Source organism: Physeter macrocephalus, chromosome 7 (genome assembly GCF_002837175.3).
Source record: "Physeter macrocephalus isolate SW-GA chromosome 7, ASM283717v5, whole genome shotgun sequence".
NCBI classification, from domain to species: Eukaryota; Metazoa; Chordata; class Mammalia; order Artiodactyla; family Physeteridae; genus Physeter; species Physeter macrocephalus.
In genome coordinates, this window is record NC_041220.1 from 78916003 (window position 1) to 78936342 (window position 20340).

At 39.1% G+C, this 20340-nt stretch overlaps 1 protein-coding gene across 6 annotated transcripts in view; it reads right to left on the reverse strand.

Annotated features, from left to right (window-relative positions):
* RHOH (ras homolog family member H) overlaps nucleotides 1-20064 on the reverse strand; it is a 36397-nt gene extending 16333 nt beyond the window's left edge. The window contains exons 1-2 of one of the 6 annotated variants that reach the window (XM_028491532.2): nucleotides 20031-20064; nucleotides 16620-16705 (exon numbers count right to left, since the gene is read on the reverse strand). The gene's annotated coding sequence lies outside the window, so the exon portion shown is untranslated. Of the gene's footprint in view, nucleotides 1-2654; nucleotides 2738-10367; nucleotides 10491-16610; nucleotides 16990-20030 lie in introns of those variants that run through there. The other 5 variants (XM_028491531.2, XM_055085754.1, XM_028491529.2 and 2 more) reach the window with 5 other exon arrangements.
* Nucleotides 20065-20340: the final 276 nt, after the last annotated feature.

A 20340-nucleotide genomic window follows, 5' to 3' on the forward strand; every position in this document is an offset into this window, starting at 1 on the left:
TTCTGACCGGTGTGAGGTGATACCTCATTGTAGTTTTGATTTGCATTTCTCTAATGATTAGTGATGTTGAGCATCCTTTCATGTGCCTATTGGCCATCTGTATGTCTTCTTTGGAGAAATGTCTGTTTAGGTCTTCTGCCCATTTTTGGATTGGGTTGTTTGTTTTTTATTGTTGCCTTACTTAGTAATCTTAAGTGTGTCGCTCTCATCTTCTAAAGTACAATCTTCTCTGCTCTGACTCTTCCTGGTAGAGTTCTACCTGTCCCAGAGCCCAGCTCAGACACCACCTCCTCTAGAAGGCCTTCCAGAAACTCATCATCAGCATTATTTTTCTCCCTTATTTGAGCTCACATGTAATCTTTAAATGTTTTTATGTTTACCTTTTTGAATAGTTAATATAATACATGCCTATGGTAAAATCCAACGAGTACAAAAGTGAAAATTATGTCTTCCTCCTCTGCCTGCCCTCCAGGGCCCCAGGCCATTTTCCCAGAGGCAACCATTGAACTAAGTTTTTCATTCATTTTCCCAAAGCTATTACATTATGGCATGTATTCACAAACATATATACGAATGCATATGTGTAATTATCCTAACACACACACTCACTCTTTTTTTTAGTATACAAACTGCAGCATACTATTCTATACTCCCTGATGCTTTTCTCACTTAATTTTTTCTTTATCACCAGATTTTCAGGCACACCTCAAAGGTAGGGCAGGTTTGGGTTCCAGACCACCACAATAAAGCAATATCTCAATAAAGTGAGTCACATGAATTTTCTGGTTTCCCAGTGTGTATTAAAGTTATGTTTACACTAGACTGTAGTCTATTAAGTGTGCAATAGCATTTTGTCTTAAAAATAATGTACATGACTTAATTTAAAAATGCTTTATTGCTAAAAAATGCTAACCATCATGTGAGCCTTCATCAAGTCATAAACTTTTTTGCTGATGGAGGGTCTTCCCTCCATGTTGATGCCGGCTGACTGATCAGGGTGATAGTTGCTGAAGGCTGGGAGGCTGTGGTCATTTCTTAAAATAAGACAATGAAGTTTGCCACATCGATGGGCTCTGCCTTTCATGAACGATTTCTCTGTAGCATGCAATGCTGTTCGATAACATATTACCCACAGTGGAACTTCTTTCAAAATTGTAGTCAGTGCTCTCAAAGCCTGCTGCTGCTTTGAGAACAGATATTAACAGAAAAGAGCATGAAGGGGCAGACAGCTTAACCTTCCTGCCGCAGATGCCCTTTCCCTACTCCCGTGCTTTTCTTCTCGCCTTCCCTAGCTTGTCCTTCCTTCTCCACCCCGCAACTTGACCCAGAGGCATGGGTGCTAAAAAGCCCTCAGCCTGGGTGCATGAGCCAAACAAGCACAAAGGGCCCCAGCTGGTGTCGGATTTCAAGACTGTACTCAGTTGCAACCGTCTTAGCTGTCTGTACACACAGAAACAGAATTTGTACCTCTTTTCCCAGGAACATGTCCCAGTCCAATTTAGAGTCCACTGGCCTAATTTGTGATAGAAAGAACTTGCGAACACTTTGCACTTCAGAGAGTTTTCAGAGGCTGATTGGAGAAAACACCCAGCCCCTTTACAGACCTCAGCAGGAGAACAACTAAGCAGCCAAGGTGGCAGAGAGGCTCAAGGGGGAATGTCACGTAGACCCCACAAAATCCCTCAGAGCTCTAAGGCGTGCTCCTGGCTTTCCTCGAGACAGAAAGCAGCCATTGGCCACATCACTCATTTGCCTCCCAAATGTCCACACTGAGAAGTTCTCAGGCCTTGTAAAGCATTCCCCATAACATTAAAATGGCCAGGTCCTAGCAGGGAGAGGGACTGGATAACTATTGAATACCTGCTCTCGGCAGGGTAACGCGCGACTCTGTAGATTATCCAGAGCTCCTACCTGGAGTTTGATGTTCACCGTTTATGCCAACTCTCACACCTCCACACAGCTATTATCAACATGTATGAAACCAGGAGGCCTAATTATAAATGTGTTTCAAGCAGCAGGGACTTCCAGAAAACACACTTCCTGTGGAAGGGACTTGACACTTCTGTTCATTTTTGCCCTCATTTGTCTTAACTTTTTAAACACAAGACAACTTGCCAGAAAGGATAACTTTTCAAAGGAGAAAAACATACACACATCTCTTTTATCATTAAACTCCTTATTATTTTAGAAAAATATTTAATAATGTGGAAAAAAAGTATATGACAACATTGTTACATGAAAAAAAGCAAGTTCAAGACAGTACGTGAAACATGATCCTGATTTTTTCAATAAAAACATAGCGAGGAGTAAGAAGCTAAACCCAGATGCTAGCAATGCCCTGATTGGTGCAATTATAGATTTTTTGTGTGCTTATGTATGTTTTACAAATTTCCTTCAAAAACATATACTGCTTCGGTAAGAAAAGAGAGTTGTAAAAGTAACTCACAACTCTTTGTAAAAGAAAATATAAATGCATCCCTCAGTTTCTTCCTGGATAGAAATAGGATTTGCTAGTATCACCAGATACTGTAGCCACTTTCAAGAAAGTATGACACAGGAGACCTGGATCCTGGGTCAGGATTAGCCCCTGACTAACAAAATGACACTGAACCAGTCCAGGACAACCCCGCCCCCGACCCCGCCACCACAGGTACCTCATCTGTCAGATGAGCAGGTCTCACTGGGTCTGTAAGTCCCTTTCTTAGTCTGGAACTCCTCATAGCTCTTTCAGATACCACTCATGTAAAAACAAAACAAACAAGAAACACCTTGGAATATTCCAGTGATTTGGATTGTGCCTATACCACCTTGCTCAACATGCTAGAAAAATTCCTGGGGAAACTCAGATCCTAGGAAAAGAGGTTCCTTGCGTAACAGAGATAGTTGCCACAGTTAGGATTTATGGCAATGCCTTTCCTTTTGTCATTGAGTACCAGAAAGTTCAAGGGCATGCTTTAGCCTAAGGCTCAATTCCTCTCTATGGCCTTGGGAATGGGATCAAAATACAGGAAGTCTATTAGCCAAGATTCTTTGGCCACTGACAATGCATGGATGGGCACTGCCAGAGTACGATTCTCAGACTTGCTTGTTTTCTGTTTCCATGGATCACCAACCCTCTTTTTTCTGATCAATATCTCTTCATATAAATCCAACTTCTCAGGAGATGACGCTCAGTCATCTTCATGTACTAGGCCACTCAAGTCTTGCCTTAGTGGTACGAGCCCACCTGAAATTACTTTCAAGAGACAATAGTAAGGTTCCAAAAGAAACCCCAGGACATCAGCATTAGCCAACTTCTCATGCCCATAATTCCAAAGTGAACTGAAATGCATCAGAAGATAATCCCCTAAATTCATTCCACCTTCCTGTAACCACCTCTTCACTTGTACATTTTGCTTGTATCTTGTAACACTCACATATCTCATGCAGACATCCATCAGAACACTTCCTTCGGGTTCATCAACCCCAAAGTGCTTACCTTGTAAGATTAAATTTGAAAACCTCCCAGTGAACTCTTCAGTGTTCCATTTCCCATGAAGCTTTACTAGCCTGGCCCATGAGTACGTGTGTGTGTGCACAGGTGGGCGTAATCAGGAAGTAGAAGAGTGAGACCCACACTTGCTTTTTTTTTTTTTTTTTTTTTTGGCTGCACCATGCATCATGTGGGATTTTAGTTCCCCAACTAGGGATTGAACCCGGGCCATTGGCAGTGAGAGCGTGGAATCCTAACCACTGGACCACCAGGGAATTCCCCACACTGGCTATTTTTCTAAAATAAGATCCCAGGAAACTTTACGATCACAGAGTCAACTATCAGTAGGCAAACTATGTCCCCTCCTTTTTGCATCATGGGGCACAGAAAGAGATAGAGGGCTTCCTTTCTCTATCACATGCAAAATCTGTTATCCCGTCTCCTCATTTTAATGATATTCTCCCAGCTGAATTCCAGTGTCTTCTCAACTATGAGTCATCACTGTTACTTGTGCATAGAATTGAATGTTCAGGGTTCCTCATTTTGAAGCAGGACAGCAGTTCAGAAGCATCTGATAAAATCCCCACAGCACAGTTCTTGATCTGGGATCATCCAGAGGCCCAGCTCAGGGGAGCCCTCCCCACAGGGAGATGGCAAAGGAAGTAGCTTGCCAATCAATCAGCAGTAGCTGCCATCCCTGCCAATAAGCATCCCCTGCAAGAAAGTCTGAAGCGTGGGCTTTCCAACCAGCTGGAACAGCAGGCACAGCATGTCTCCTTCAGGGGTCAGCCTTACCAGAAGGTACCCGCCTCCACAGGGGACATCAGGGTAATGGGAAGTCCCGTCCCGACTGGGTATCCTTCCTACCACTGAAACAGCCCTTTCTCCAGAGGCTCAGTGCTTTGTTGAAACGCGAATATCCTTGGAAGATAAAGCCCTTTTTACCCTTTCCACATTTATACGAATGTGCTTCAAGTCTCTCTCTATCCTCAAAGCCAGTTTTGATTGGAGGAGAAGAAAGTTTCACCAAAAAACAAAAACTGTATACAAAGAGAGGTAAGGCATTGGGCATTAATCCCATCTAAATCCAGGCCCCTCCTAAACTGGAATAGCACTAGTGGCCTATCACTTTCCTGTATTGTCTGTGGATTGATAATCTGAAGGGTCATTGAGCTGAATTGTCAATAATACCATTCATGTGCTCATTCCTCCAATATGTACTACACTCTGACTACATGCTAGGCACTATACTAAATGTTGCAGGGGGAATAGAGAAAGCTGAAGAATTCTAATCCATCTCAAAGTCAAGTGTCCAACCTGTGGATGAGGATCACCTGGGTTCATAACACTGATCATGACTAAGGTATTAAGGAAGTACTTGATGTTTATTCACTGCATTTGCTACTCACCCCACAGTGCTGTGATATACCATTAGCCCTGGGAAGTATCATTATTCTCAATTTACAGATAATTTTTTTTTTGGCCGTGCCACGCGGCTTCCGGGATTTTAGTTCCCCAACCAGGGATGGAACCCGGAGCTATGGCAGTGAAGCGCCAAGTCCTAACCACTGGAACACCAGGGAATTCCCTCAGTTTACAGATAAATTGATCAATGTCCAGGGGGTAAAGTCCGTGATCTCCAAATTTGAGCATCATCAAAATTAGAGGTTGTTTAAAATGTTTTCCTGGGCCCCTCATGGGGACATTCACATTCAGTAGGTCTCAGAAGAACCAGAGAAGCTATTTTTAAAGTACTAGGATGACTCAGAAGCACAGTCAAATTGGAGAAACAATGTTACACATCTAAGCACAGCTTTCTCAGACAGCTTTTCATCTGACCTTCACAATCTGGGTAGTAAGAATTATTATATTATTATCCCCAATTTACATGTGAAGCAGCTTCAGCACAAACACACAAGAAGACAATTGCCCCCCATCCCCCCAAAAAACAAAACAAAACAAATTCTCTCTTTCTCCATTTTCTTTCCTTCTTTTTCATCTGTTGCAAACAAAGCAATGGAACTACCATAATGGATCATCTCATAAACAATCATTTATGACATCGCTCTTTGCAAAGTCTCTTCCGGTCTTTGTACAGTACTATCTACAGAAGAGTAATCAAACAACTTGTATGAATCTAAATAAAACTACCCCCAGACATCAACCAGTGTCTTTCCTCATACTTCATTTTGCCATTAAAAATAATCAACATTAAAGATACTTAAGAGACATAACAACTGTATAATGGATGGACTTTGTTTAAATATTGAATTAAATAAGTCAATTATGAAAAGGTATGTTTGAGACAATCAGGTAGATATGGTTATAGATTGGGTATTACAAGGTTCCAAGGCGTTACTGTTAATTTAATTAGGTGGGCTAATGGCCACATGGTAGTGTAAGAAAATATTCTCGATTTCAGAGATTCATAGCATATGTGGGTAAAGTGACATGATGTCTAGAATTTACTTTAAAGTGCTTCAGCAAAGGGGGAAAAAGATGAAACAAATATGGCAGTATCTTGACAGTTGCTGGATTTGGTTGATGAGCTTATGGGAACTTTTAGATGTGTTTGAAATTTTTATAATAATACAATTTTTAAAAAAAATCAACACCTTCACTTCTCCAAAGTGCCATTTTCCCCTTGTAAAGGCAAGTTGTCAACTCTTATTAAAATAGCTTGCCAATAAGCTATTCCCTTCACATCTATTTTTTCTTATTTGTTCTTTAAAAAGGGTTTTTATTTTTTAAACTAATAGCCATGGAACATACTTATACTAAATATTTCTTTGTTTATCTGAAATTCAATATCTAACTAGTATCCTAGTTTTTTATTTGCTAGATCTGGCAACCCTAGACAAGGGGGAAAAGCCCTAATCAGGAGTCAGGATATTTGAGCTCAATTTCATCTCTGTCATTGGCCTCATAACCAGGAGTAACTACTCACCTCTAGGTGCTTCTCTCATCATGCATAAGACAGGAGGGTTTCATTCTGGCTCAAAATATTATGAAATGTAGATGCTACTCTTATTCCAACTCCTTGGGTAGAAAATACCTTTTAAATAAGTACTCCTAAGTGACTTCTTCTCTTCAGAGGAATGTTGAGAGGGAAATTCAATAAAGCAAAGACATATTGCCCCCAAAACATCAGGCTGATAAACCAAGCCATCGACAGCACCATTTATTGAGTGCCTACATGGTGCCAGATCCTGAAGCAAGCACTTTTATATATGACCTAATTTTATCCTCACAACTATCCCACAAGGTAAATAATACTATCCCCTTTTTGCAGATGTGATGACTGAGATCCAGAGAAATTAATAACTTGACCCTGGTTAACTCCAAAGCCCTGAGCTTTACACCACACCTCCATGCTTCCAATTCTCTCATGCAGAGAGGATCAGGAAATGGAAGGCAGAACTGAGCTACTGGATGGTTTCTAGCTCCTAAATCAGGCCTTCAGGTTAGTCTCTTGTGAGTGAATCCCCATGGTGCTGTGCTGGGTTATTAATGTTAAAACACAAATAGTATACAGTGGGTTTTAGAACTGCTAAGAAAGCAAAATGTCCAACTACTTACTGGCTCTCATTTTATCTATTGATATTTATCGATTTTATCTATTATTTAACCAGCTTTTATTAATTGCTTCCTAGATGCACAGCACTACACTGGTCATTGTGAGAGATTCCCTGCTCTCCTGGAATTTAGCCTATTGTGGAGACAAGATATAAATGCTTGAGTCAGGCAACTAACAACTAAAGACATTAGGTACACTTAATTACTTAATTAGGTACACCAAAGAGTGAAACAGATCAGAAGCACAATAGGATTTTAAAAGGATGGGAATCATTAAAAACAAACAAACAAAAACTGAAAGAACAAAAAAGGAAGAAAAAAAAAGAAAAAAGGATGGAGGTACACATGGGCTGAGGGCACTGAAAAGAACTTGCGAAGAAGTAGGACTTAAGCTAGGCTGTGAGGGGAAGGATTTGAAAAGGTTGGAGACAAAGGAAAAGGTCTTCCAGGCAAGTGGAACCACCTAAGGACTCCCAGAGAAAGTGACCTAGAATAGAGTCTCGAGGCGAAAGGAGTTGGAAAGGTAACAAGAGAGGGATTGGCATGTGCAAAAGCACAGAGGACTGTGACCAAAGATGTGTTTAGGGACCAAGTAGATCAGTGTGCCTGGGCCCCAGACCAGAGTTGAGGATGTGGTAGGAAATGTGAATGAGAAGGTAGACCTTGTACCTGTAAGGAATTGGAAGCTACTGATGGCTTTTGGGTGGGGAAATATGTTCAAATTAATGTCTGGGGGTAATTGGTCCAGCTGTAAAACAATGTTAGGTAAAACACTGTTTCATTCAATACACAAAATATATATACTGAGGGCCCAGTGTACTAATATACAAAAATGAATAGAACACAGTTCCTACTCTTAAGAAATTCACAATCCAATGAGAGACCACCAATTACAAGATAATGTAAGTTGTTCCTTAATTTAATTTATGACATGATCTGTGGCAGGCATTGTTAGTTTTCTACTCAATATCCAAGCCTCTCTTTGTCATTAATAATATAATCCAATTTTGTTTGTAGGACTTTGTGCAAAGTCTTAGGCAATGGATCGTTCTTGGCCTACGCCACTATTTCTCAACGTTCTTTTCATTATCATCCACCTCAGAGCATTTTTAGACACTTTTTCCCTAATCATCACCCCACTCATGATATTTTAATACCATAAATATACTCTACGTCTGTTTATGTATTGTATGTATACCTGTGCTATATACATAAAAAGAATAATATCTTTTTTTCTGCCTCTCCTCCCCACCAATAAACAATTCTCCCCCTTAGGGATTATCATCACCACCCCACATTCCTCCCTTTGCTTCCCTGTCGGGAATGCATGGTCTAAGGCCATTATATAACAATTCTACTTCCTGTTTCCTCACCCTCTTCACAGCTGGCCTGGCCATGTAACCCAGTCCTAGCAATGACATGAAAGTTGATATCTGTTTAGGAGATCTCTGGGAAAATTCTGGTTTTCCTAGAAAAAGAAACAGCCATTGCCAGATCAGCTTCCTTTCCACCTCCACCCAATTCTACACCTCTTGATGGAGGCACAAGGCTCAAAAGCTGCAGCAGCCATCTTGCAACGATGATGAAAGACGCGAGAACTGCAAAGGCAGTATCACTGAGCCACTGAACCAGTGGCAGAATGCAGATCTCCAGACTTCTTATGTGGGAATCCAGATTTTTTGTAAGTTACCATTAGGTATTGTATAAGCTGCAGCTGAAACATTGCTAACTGATATGTTGTCTGTCTCATGAACCATAGCTTGTCTGACATGACCATGAATTATTGTTAAACCAAAGCCAGAGAGAAACACAAACAAAAGTAAAAAAATGTGATCAGGAATATTACACAAGCAAACAGGAGATTTCACTCATGTTTAAAAGGAAAATGCTTTCCTTCACTAAACTAATCAACTTCTCAAATAATCTTAAAGTATTCCAACTAATATTTAGCATTTGAAACTAACAAACTTTAAGATACTTGATATTACTGTGTAGAAAAACGGTCATGAAAGGCTACGAGATAATTTTCCTACTTTATACCAAATGAATGATTGGCCGAGTAGGTATGTGTTTCAAAATATTTGAAAGTCAGTTATTTCTAAATTAAATATTTAAGATGCATAAGGAATATGTGCTTCTTAAAGGATCCCTTTGGGAATCTTTTCACATGTTAAAATTTTTTAGATAATCCTCTATATTCATCATTCGAATATTTTATATTTTACTTAAATTCTGATACTAGCTAAAGCTAATTCTCTCTTATTTTAAAAATATAAACCAAACCTATTTAATAACTCCAACATCTCTCATTAAAAGTGATTTTCAAGGTTCAAGATAAAAGAAACTCAAAATCCCTTTAAATCTAAAGATCCGCTAAATCTTAAGAGATAAAATTTAATTATAGGCTTACGGCTTTCAAGCATTAGGTTTTCTTCAAAATATCAAAATAATTCTCACATCAAAATCATTTTACTAGTTTCACTATTAACCTCACACCATAAATTGACTTTCTTTTAATAAGGAATTTTTAACTTTTTTATTATAAAAGTAATATACACAAATCACAGAAAATATATGAAAAATAAAAATCATTTTAAAATCATATGTAATCTTATCATACACTAGATGATAACTTTTAACATATTGGTTTATCTACCTTCATATTCTGAACTCATGTATAAAAATATATAGGCCTTTTTAAACAAAAATATGTAATTTTGTACTCAAATTTTTTCTCACGTATTAAACATTCTTCAAAAAATACCTTAATGAAATATTTAATAGGCTGAAATATAATTTATTTAATCATGCCTTTCATTTTAAATGATTTTTAGGTTTTTCTTTTATAAAAAAAATCATTGTGTTGAAAAGCTTTGCTTTTATAATAAAACACTTACTGTTTTCTTAGGACTAATTCTTAGAAGCAGTCACAGTGTATGAACATTTTAAGGCTATTCCTTCATACTGCCCAGTTACTTGCAATTTTTCTGAAAAGAAGCCTTTCTATAGGCATCTAAAGTAATTTAAAATAATAATTTAGAACAAAGCTTATTATGTGGTGACCTGACTGGTGATATTATTTATAAATTGTACTTCAGCCACTATTTTATAGGAAAAGGAAAAACTTGATAATAATTTAAAAGTTCTTGATCAAACTCTAAAAGACTACGAAGGCAAGTGAATTTGTTAGTTATTTATTCTGCATTTTAGTAATTAATTTGTTAAAGATCTAGCATTTAAGAATCATTAAGCACTCTCAAAATTGGCAAAAGAAACAAGAAGTAATTATAATTGGTAGATAAAATAATGAGCTACATACCTGTTGAGAAATAAAACCAGTCATGACCAAATACATAAAGGAAGGAGCACTAATATTTAAACTCCAAATAGCGTGAATGAATGTAGGAAAGAATTTTAAATCTGATCACTTCAGCCCTCTAAAGAAAGGCATGGTAAATCAGAGGGAGCTTTAAGATAATATAACTTCTTAAGGTTGGCTGGTCACAGGTCAGAAAAAAAAAATTGAACGTGAGCTTAAGCTAAAAATGCTGGTGACTTTTTTTCATGAGTACAATTGCACAATCTAGTTTCTAAACTGAAAAACCACAAGAGTCTAGCCCCTGTTGGAAGAGAAACTTGTTTTTCCTTCCATATCTGTGTGTGTTGGGTCTTTCCTGGATGACATGTTAAATGGGTAGCCCTTGGTGAAATCCAAAACTATTGGTTTGGGTTTTGAACTTTTGGTCCAAGTTTTACACAGAACTCCCCTGCCACCATGCCAAAACTGTCCATGTATTCTCATGGCTCTAGAATTTAATAGAAACTTTGTCACAATCTACATCTTGAAATCACTTTTCCTGAGATGTAGAGGATGAAAAGGAAAAAAAAAGATAGCTATGGGACTCAGAAAAGATACCATAGTTGCTTGCCCTTCATTAATTCAAGTGATCCATTTAAGCATCAGCTCTATTTCTCTTATATTAAGAAGCAATGTTTACTTTAAGCTCCTTTCTATAGATTCTGCACATTTTGAAGGGAAAGCACTAGCAGGATGGTGTTTTTAATAAAAACTTAAATACTCATAAATAAAATGTATACACGTATATTTAGGTTAAAAGGCATATGCCACATTTTGTTACAATGAACATGCATTACTATTATATTTTTAAAGTCAACATTATTACAGATATTTCTCTGATATTACCAGATATTCTGTGTATAGGAAGAGTGACAGTATCATTTTAGTCAACGTAGGAAGTTGTGGTACTGTCAACATGTAAGGTTTTTCTGCCTTTTCCCCTCCTATTTCCTGTATATATGTCCAACACCCTCTTCTACTCCCTTATCACAGCCAGAGAAAGAGAGCGCGAGAAAGAGTGTCATGGTAAATTACAGCAAGTTACTGTCCAAAGTTATCGGAGCTTGAGGAAAATCAGGTTTAATCCCAAAAAAGTATACCAAAGGGGATTTCTAGACCCTTTAAGGCCTTCTGCAGCTGATGACAGTGGTTTGACATCATTTAAATTTGAATCCAAATATATGGCTCTCCTTTTCCTTGTTAGGACTAATCCCAGCCATTCTTACACTTCTCAATCATGGCTGAAATCATTTTCAGCTCAAGATTGGAACAAAGACAGGCAGGATTTTTTTGTGGCAACTGAGAAAAAGATTTATGATAAGATATGTGTATTTAGAAGTGCTCAAGAAAGCAGAAGTTAGAATAGCACTGGTGAAAGCAAAGGAAGAGCAGGGATCCTGACCAAAAGAAAGGAGCCTCTGAAAGAAAGGAAAAGCCTCAAGGAAGAGATACAAGATACATGCCAGTCAGTTCCCCTCAACAGCAACTAGGTTGCTAGACATAATGCCGAAGCAGGGGAAGCAATCTCCAGGAGACAAGGGGCTGGAGAGTTTGCCACTGGTCTTTGGTGTACATGGTATATTTCTGTTTTGTGGGCTGTAACTGAGGATTCTATGATGCGGTGTTATTATTTAAATGCATTAAATGTATTAAAATACACTGAATACATTGAAAAATACATTGAATACATTTAACTGAAATTGGCAGGAGACCTAGTCACGGGTGTACAGTAATTTAAATGGTTGTAGAAGGTGAGGCGCACTAATTACTTGAATATATTTGTTACAGATTTTCCTTTTCTACCTCAAAGAAAGACGTATAATTCTTACACTATGCCAGACCAAGAGAGAAGCCTGACTCATATTTCACAATTTTTTTATCCAGTTGCACATACTTTTTCTCTGGAGGGTTAAAGACTGGGTGCATTTCCCCTCCCCATCCTGTATCTCCCCCACTCCATTAACATGACGGATTTGGGACAAATCTTCACACCCTGCCTAAGCCCCTATCACCATCTAAGTGGATAGGAGATTAACAAAGGCAGGAGCTTTCAGCTGAAAAAACCCAGTTCCCCAAACTGCAAGTCAGGTACCCACTAACAGAAGATGGCCAACTGGGCTTCTGTGGTCTAAAGGCTACACAGGAAAAGTAGTATCTCCAAAGTCATCAGGGCCCAAACAGATGTTCAGCTTCAGATAGGAAAACCAGCATTTTACACTCAGAAGCGATCACATTACACACAGGCTAATGCCTTTCCCCTCTAAAAGCAGCCTGGCTGGGTATCCGATACTGAATACCACTCACTACACTCTGGGGTTAGCCAGACTGGTATTTACAAACTGCCTGCATTTCTTGTGCCAACTAGGTACCACATGACAGTAAATAAGACATTAAAATAGAATCTTAGAGATGTTTTCCCAAATGGCTACTGATCCTGGCTTCACATAAGAGAATTCAGAATTAAGGACGTAGAACATTAGTCATATATACTCTGAAGAGAACAAGCTCTAGCTCCGCGTGTTTACTGAACTTGAGGATCCAGTGCTATAAAATTACACACGTACCTGCCATGTTGTCCTCATTTTAGCCATCAACTGGAGAGTCAACTTTTCTCTTTAGCAGCTAAATCCAACATCAACAATAACCAGCACTTTCTCAATTTCTGCAATGCTCTCTCTGCTATACTGACAGCCTCTCAGGCAGGATTTCTTAATATGAGGCCTCTGGACTACTGATTGTCCATGGATACACTCTAGAGGATCCCTGAATCTCCTAAAAGTGTATGACAAATGTGCATGTTCTTGTTCGTGTGCTTTTTCTTGGGGATACGGTCTTTCGTTCTCATCAGATTCTCAAAGGAATTTATGACCAAAAAAGTGATTAGGAAATACTGCTCTAAAGTGTAAGCCAATTAGTCCATGAAACACCCTGTAAAGTAGGGAAAAGTACAGTCAGCAGGCGCTTGCAGAAGGAGGTCTGACTTCAGGTGCCAGACCCTTGCATATCCAACAGACCCTGAGCTGTGCCTCCAAGGCTAAGAAGGGTTGTTGATTTGTCCTTGTTTTATCATGTCATGTCGCAAGAGACTACTGCCCCTGACGATAGGGAATGTGAAATCTTTTTTAAAGTTAAACAATTTTCAGTGTAAAGTTGAAAGAACCCAAGATATTAAAGGCGATTTGAGAGCTTATTACTGTCACTAAAGTTCTACAGCCAGGTGAAGTCGATAATCTCAGTACCATGGCTTCTGCTACTGCGATGTCATTTACTTTCAATATGTTTATTTAGTGATACATACATTGTTGTTATGGCACATGTCTGATTGTTATTACTACTTTGAGTGCTACAGTTCTGTATATACAGTACTGCATTTCATTAAAAATTAGGCTTTCTTTCCTTCTTTAATGTGATACTATCATACCCTAAGGCCCAAATGTTTTCTGAACATAGCACCGCATATTCTACTCAGGTTTATTCTTGATTACCACCTCCCAATGATTTGAAATAGAATATTCATGGGTCCTAGACTCTCCCTTTAACCATTTTTCTCTGTGCTTCCCCTTGTAGTTCCCCTGTTCACAGTTACTTTCAGCTGGTCCAAATGCCTGACAAAACTTACTTAACTACAGAAGGGTATTTTATGGCACAAACTATATTCCCCTTTAAGGAGTATCATAAGAACAGTCTCCAGTGTTTAGTTTGTTTCTATAGATTTAACAGAATAACTTGTCCCGTCTGGGCTTTCTCTGTTGTCATACCTCTTTTACATCATAAGCCCTTCGATCCTAAGCCTCAAGGTAACAGGTTCACCCCCAACACACACAGGTAAACACACTGAGATTCGAGAACGCATGATTTAGAAGAATCATTTTCTTTCTGGTTTGAGCCCTATTGTTTTGGGATCTAAATGGAACTATTTTCACATCCATCTGGCTCACCTCTGAGATCAGCATCTCCCTGTCTCTTCCTAAGAAATGTTCTCTCCCCTCTCTCCGGCCTTCAATGGTAGCTTTTCTCTGGACTCTTTCTCAATCTCCACCGACTGCGTTAGCAAATCCTCCATAGGCAGCCAGTCACTTCTTTCTTCCTGAGCTGCCCTAACAAAACCTACTTAGCATTCACCACTCCAGACTGCCTAGATCCTAACTCCCGTTACAGTACCCTGCCCTGCCAGGGGTTCACAGTACACATCTGCACGTCAAAAGCAAGCCCCATCTGGTCCACAAATCTTCCCCTTATCCTTCCCCTTAAATATTGAAACTACTTAAGACCACTTATTTACAGGCTTTCTCCATAGTTTTTAATGCACACACACCACTTCTACAATACATGAAGTAAAAAAAAATTCTACTAGTTCACCATTCTAACACACCAAATGCTTTATTTTTTTATGCTCACATCTAATCCTCATTCATAACGAAACCAGAATGTAAGTGAAAATTGTAATCCTGATTTTCTAATTTAACACCATATCAAATATATTTTCATAACTACTGTTAATTATGACCTTTAATGACTGTAAAATATTCCACACAGTTAGTGCTACCAGATTGCTTTTGCTTAATATTTAGGTTATTTTCAGATTTTTCTGTTATAATAACAATACAGTGAACATGTTCATGCATGTTATTTTTTTCCCTTCTTTGAATTATTTATTTAGAATAAATTCCCAGAGGTAGAATTAATGGATCAAAGTGTATGAGCATTTCGTTTTTTTTAAAATTTTTTTGTACTGTGGCCACACTGTGGAGCATGCGGGATGGTTCCCCAGCCAGGGATTGAACCCAGGCCTCTGCAGTGAAAGCTCTGAATCCTAACCACTAGGCCACCAGGGAACTCCCCAGTATGAGCATTTTAATGGCTCTTGACACATTTTGCCAAGTTGCCATGATTGTATTTTACACATTTCCTCCGTGTTATTCTGCTAAATGTTTATTCAACAGGCTTTCCTCAAAAAAAAAAAGTGTGGAGAGCCTGGCTGACAGTGTTTGCCAATTTTTGTGGTGTAAATACTCCTGCCATGGCCAGTTTCGCTGAATACAAAGTTGGAAAGAGATACTTAATAGCACATCATTGTATAATATTTCTATCACACAGATAAATTGGAGTAGATAACTTCAAAAGCACAGATGACAGTAAAAATGTGGTAAATAATCAGGAGTAATGAGTGTTGAGTATTACCTTTATTTTTAATATAATTTACTTAACTGTGATTAACAGAATTTAATTTTTAATAGTGACTGTGTTTAACAATTGACTTGCAAAATTTCTGGAGATATCACAATCAGCTCTTGTAAGCAAGTGCAGTCTCCTGCAACCACAGTGTGTATCTCACTTGATATTTTGCAAAAGCACATCTTTTTTTTTTTTTTTTTCCCATTGGAGCCATTGAAAATTCACCTGATTCTCTCTGTGCCACAAGCAATAACCATGCTTTTAGCTTAGCAGATTATGATAATGAATAATGAATAAAACATAAAAGAAAAAAACAAAAAGATGGAGCAGGAGGTCTATCTGGGTCAATTCATCCTGCCCACCCTCCTCCAATATGGATAATGCTCTCTTCATGCATTCATCTTACTAGTGTCTTCCCATGGGTCACCTATTAAAAACTACTCAATCATTTATTTTCTCAAACAATTACTGAATGGATGATTATATGTAGTTCTAATGGCAAATGTGATGAAAACCATACTGATGTTACTTAACCACTCTCTTCGTTGGTTTTCTTTTCTATGAAATGGGGAAGAGGTCACTGCTGACTTCAGATTTACAGGAAACTAAGTTTAGTGATAAGAAGACTTCAACTTATGATCTAAGAAATTGAGCATTCTGTAATGCTTTGAAATTTTCTTCCGAAAGTAATTCATTAGTATTCTGTTTCACTGGAAAAGAGAAATGGGAGAGTAATTTGGCACTTTCTCACGTGAAAGCAAATCCCTTTCTTTGGGCTTTCCCTGAGTGAGACTGAATTGCCTCTACATGTCTATAACACTTTAGAATTTTTTAAGTGGTGCCCTACATTTGCATGTTAAAATGTAAATATGGTTGACAAAGACTCTAAACATGCTCATATCCTTGACCAAATCATCCTACTCCCAGAAATTCTCCTAAGAAATAAATTCAAAACAAAGGAAAATGTTTTTGTGTGACGATATTATTCACAATAGAGGGAAGATCATTTTACCTCACTTCAACACTTACTCAACTTACCATCTCGGTGCTGGGGGCCCTGGTAGGAGAGTTCTGGATCAATGGCTCCCAAAAGTTCACCTACAGTACAACTGTCTCCAAGTCACCTGGGGGAAAAAAAAATTTGTATTGTTATCACACAGACTCCTGGAACCCACTCCAGGGGTGGGGTGTGAGACATGAGAATTGCTATTTTTGAAAAACTTCCCAAAGGGTTTTGATGTCCAGCCAGCTTGAGGAACTACAATTCCAGGCCAGAACCAGACAAATCAAACTGTCTCTGAACAATGGTCCAAATCCGGGAACAGTATGACAACTTCTTATGTAAGGCATCAAGAAGTTGCTCGGGGCATTCAAGCAGCTGTTGGAGTCAAATGACTGAAGAGCCTCAGAGGAGGAGCCTTAATTCTGGCACCTTCCATGGCCCTCTATTCACCCTTTCCATCTCTGACCGCCCCACCCCTTCACTGCCCAGCCCAGCACTCAATACTGCCAGGCTGCCTTCCAGCACAATCCACTCTGGCATCCCATCCTGACTTGTGTCCGCCCGTTTCCATACACAAAGCCCCCAAATTTCCTCCCTTAGGATATTAGTGGGGATCTAGAAAGAAAAACAGTATTATGATTTGACCAAAGTAATCTGCATGTATAATTGAGAATCCCCTGCATAACGAACATACCGGCCATATTTGCATTTTTAAAGGGCACTTACTAACCCCAAAGAATCTCTGATCTGGAGAGCGGAACAGGAAAGCAGGATGCTTTTTAATCTTGGCTTTCATCCAGACCCAAGCATCCAGAACTCAAATAAGCACTCTGGGCACTCATTGTCAAAATGGTCCCAATTCCTAAATAGAAGCGGATTTTTAGCTGTGCCTTGTTAGCACTAAAATTAAAAGGTAACATAAAATAAATACTTTAACTGGCCAAGGAAGAAGAGTCACCCACTCGCCTCTAATTCCAAGTACTCTATAATACCACCCCGTGCATTCAGAGAGCATCAGCCACAGATGCCCACAAATAACACAGCAGTCACTCAGAGAGTTGTCTTATAAGTCTGAAAATTTGCTGTGGAAAGGCTTAAAAAAATCAGTTTCTAATCTTGTTTCCCTTTTATCATATACATTATCGCTATAAAACATCTAATCCTGTGCTTAGTCTATTCTTGGTGCTCAAAAAATATTAATTCCCAGCCTCTACTTATCACCCCCACTTTCCTTTTAAAGGAATACTGGCATTTAAAAAGTTACCTTAGAGACATCTTGTTCCCGAACCAGGGACCATACCATCTTCATTCTAGTGTCCCCAGCCTTGATAAGAATCATAAGAGCTACATTTACTGAGAGTTTATTTTATTCCAGACACTAGGCTAAATGCTTTACATATTTTTATCTCTTTTATCCCTACAACAACCCTCTGAAGTAGATATTTTCATTTATTGTTAGAGCTACTTTACAGATTTTTTTTTTTTTGCGGCACGCGGGCCTCTCACTGTTGTGGCCTCTCCCGTTGCGGAGCACAGGCTCCGGACGCGCAGGCTCAGCGGCCATGGCTCACGGGCCCAGCCGCTCCGCGGCACGTGGGATCTTCCCGGACCGGGGCACGAACCCGTGTCCCCTGCATCGGCAGGCGGACTCTCAACCACTGCGCCACCAGGGAAGCCCCAGATTTTTTATTTAATATGAGGATTGAAGAAGTTAAATAACATGTCCGAGGTTCTCATGAATCAAGCAACAGCACCAGGATTCAAAGTCTGGGTTTGTATTCACCGTACTGTGCTTTTGTTGTTATGTGGATGCAGATATTTCATAGTCCAGGAAAAAAAAGTGCTCGGAATCATTAGGAAAAGAGCAGCAGCATATCCACAACATCTCATTCAGACATGCAAAGGAAGTAACATAGAGTTCATGGGATTTGGGGTCTGACTTTTGAAGAATGCAGACTTGCTTGTAACTGGTCAACCAACTTGTCCTCCCAAGAGGAAGGCCACTTGAATTACCAGATGACTGAAGGGCCTCCTTAACAAGTAGTAACCAGAAATGGAGGTCTTACAGGTACCTTAAACCACACAAACCTTTCTCTGCATAAATAATGTACTCGGGGAAAATGGTAGAGGGAGGGCAAGTGGAGGATCACAGATGTGGAGATGCACGAAACAGCTCCAAGCATGAAGGGGCAAGGATCTCATGTGGAATTCTGTTAGAGCTGTGAGAGCTGAGAAAGAGGCGCCCAAAGGCATAAGAAGACTAGACAACCACTGAATGGTGTAGTCTTTTCTCTTCAGCAGCCTCTCAAGGTCCCCCATAACCTGTCTACACCTTAATTTTCCAAGCTTATTTCCTGCCAATGTGTAAAACAAACTTTCATCTTTTCTCAGGTCAATTTCCTCAGCTGGCCTGGTCATCTTCTAGTCAGTCTCACTTTTGTGCCTTTGCCCACACAGTCCATCCAGTGTGAATCAACCTTCTTCTTCTCCATCTGCTAAAATCTCTTATCTTTCCAAGGCCCATGTCTTTCGGACTACTCCAGCTTACCCACAAATCTCGTTCTCAGAACTCCTATAACTCTTACAGCCTGTGGCCACGCCATCCATCCCTTAATTCCCATCTTGCATTGCTTCCTGAATTTTAGTTCTGACCACATCTACTGGATCCCTCAAAATAGAGAATTCTTTACATTTCTCTTATATCCTTCATGGCACCAGCTTAGAATCAATAAGTGATGATCAACTACTTGTTGTTTACTTGAATATTTCAATGCCAGCTTTAATTTAATAAAGAACCCAAAACCAGTGATTTCCCAAACTTTATTTAGTTACAACTCAGGCTACCAACTGGTACCTCACAGCATGTCTCCAAATCAAACCACCTCAAAAACTAAATTTAATTTAATTTAATTTAAAAATATGTACTTATACATCAAATATCACTTTTAGAAAAAGAGGACTTTAGCATTGGGAATAGGTGAAACCCACAAGCTAGGAATTCCAGATATGAATCTACATCATTTGGATTTTTGCTCTGTTTCTTTTTTGAATTAGAAAATTTTAAAACTCATATTTGCACAGCTTAGAGGATCTTTGGATTTACTTCATCAAACATTGGGTGATATTTAAACTACACAAATATTTGAGCTCAGTCATTGCCAATCAAAAGCATATGAATTCTCTCGGAGAATATCTGGAAAACCAAAAAGCCAACTATTATAATTTTTAATGTTTCAAAAACTATATGTACCTTGTTAGACTTGGGCAGGGGTGGGGGGTAGGTGGATATCAGAGCAATTCCCCTTTTGCCCACGTAATGTGGTTCCATACTTCCCAACAGGTAGAACAGGGAAATCACTATGTTGAGCCTATTGTAAAAGCTAAATAAAGTCAGAGAGATTTCTTTTAACACCGAAGAAATATTTTTAAAGAAGCAAAACTCTTACCTGTCGTAGAATGCCGAAGAAATTTCTTGACACCAAAATGACTGACTCCAGAAGTCAAATTTGTTCGGCGCAGGTAAGTAAAAACAAAAGCCACCCAAGCCCTTTCACTGCTATGATTTCCTTCTAGGATCAATCTTTTCTTCCTCCCCAAGAATATAACTGCTTCACATTGGAAGAGCTAAAATTTTGAGAGTAGGGCTGGTGTAGAATCCAACCCAAGATGGTTGGGTTTAGTGTGCGTAGTGACTGAGGCTGCAGGAACAATCCAAATGTGACAAAAGAGATTAGCAAGTTCCTGTGCATAAGTCAA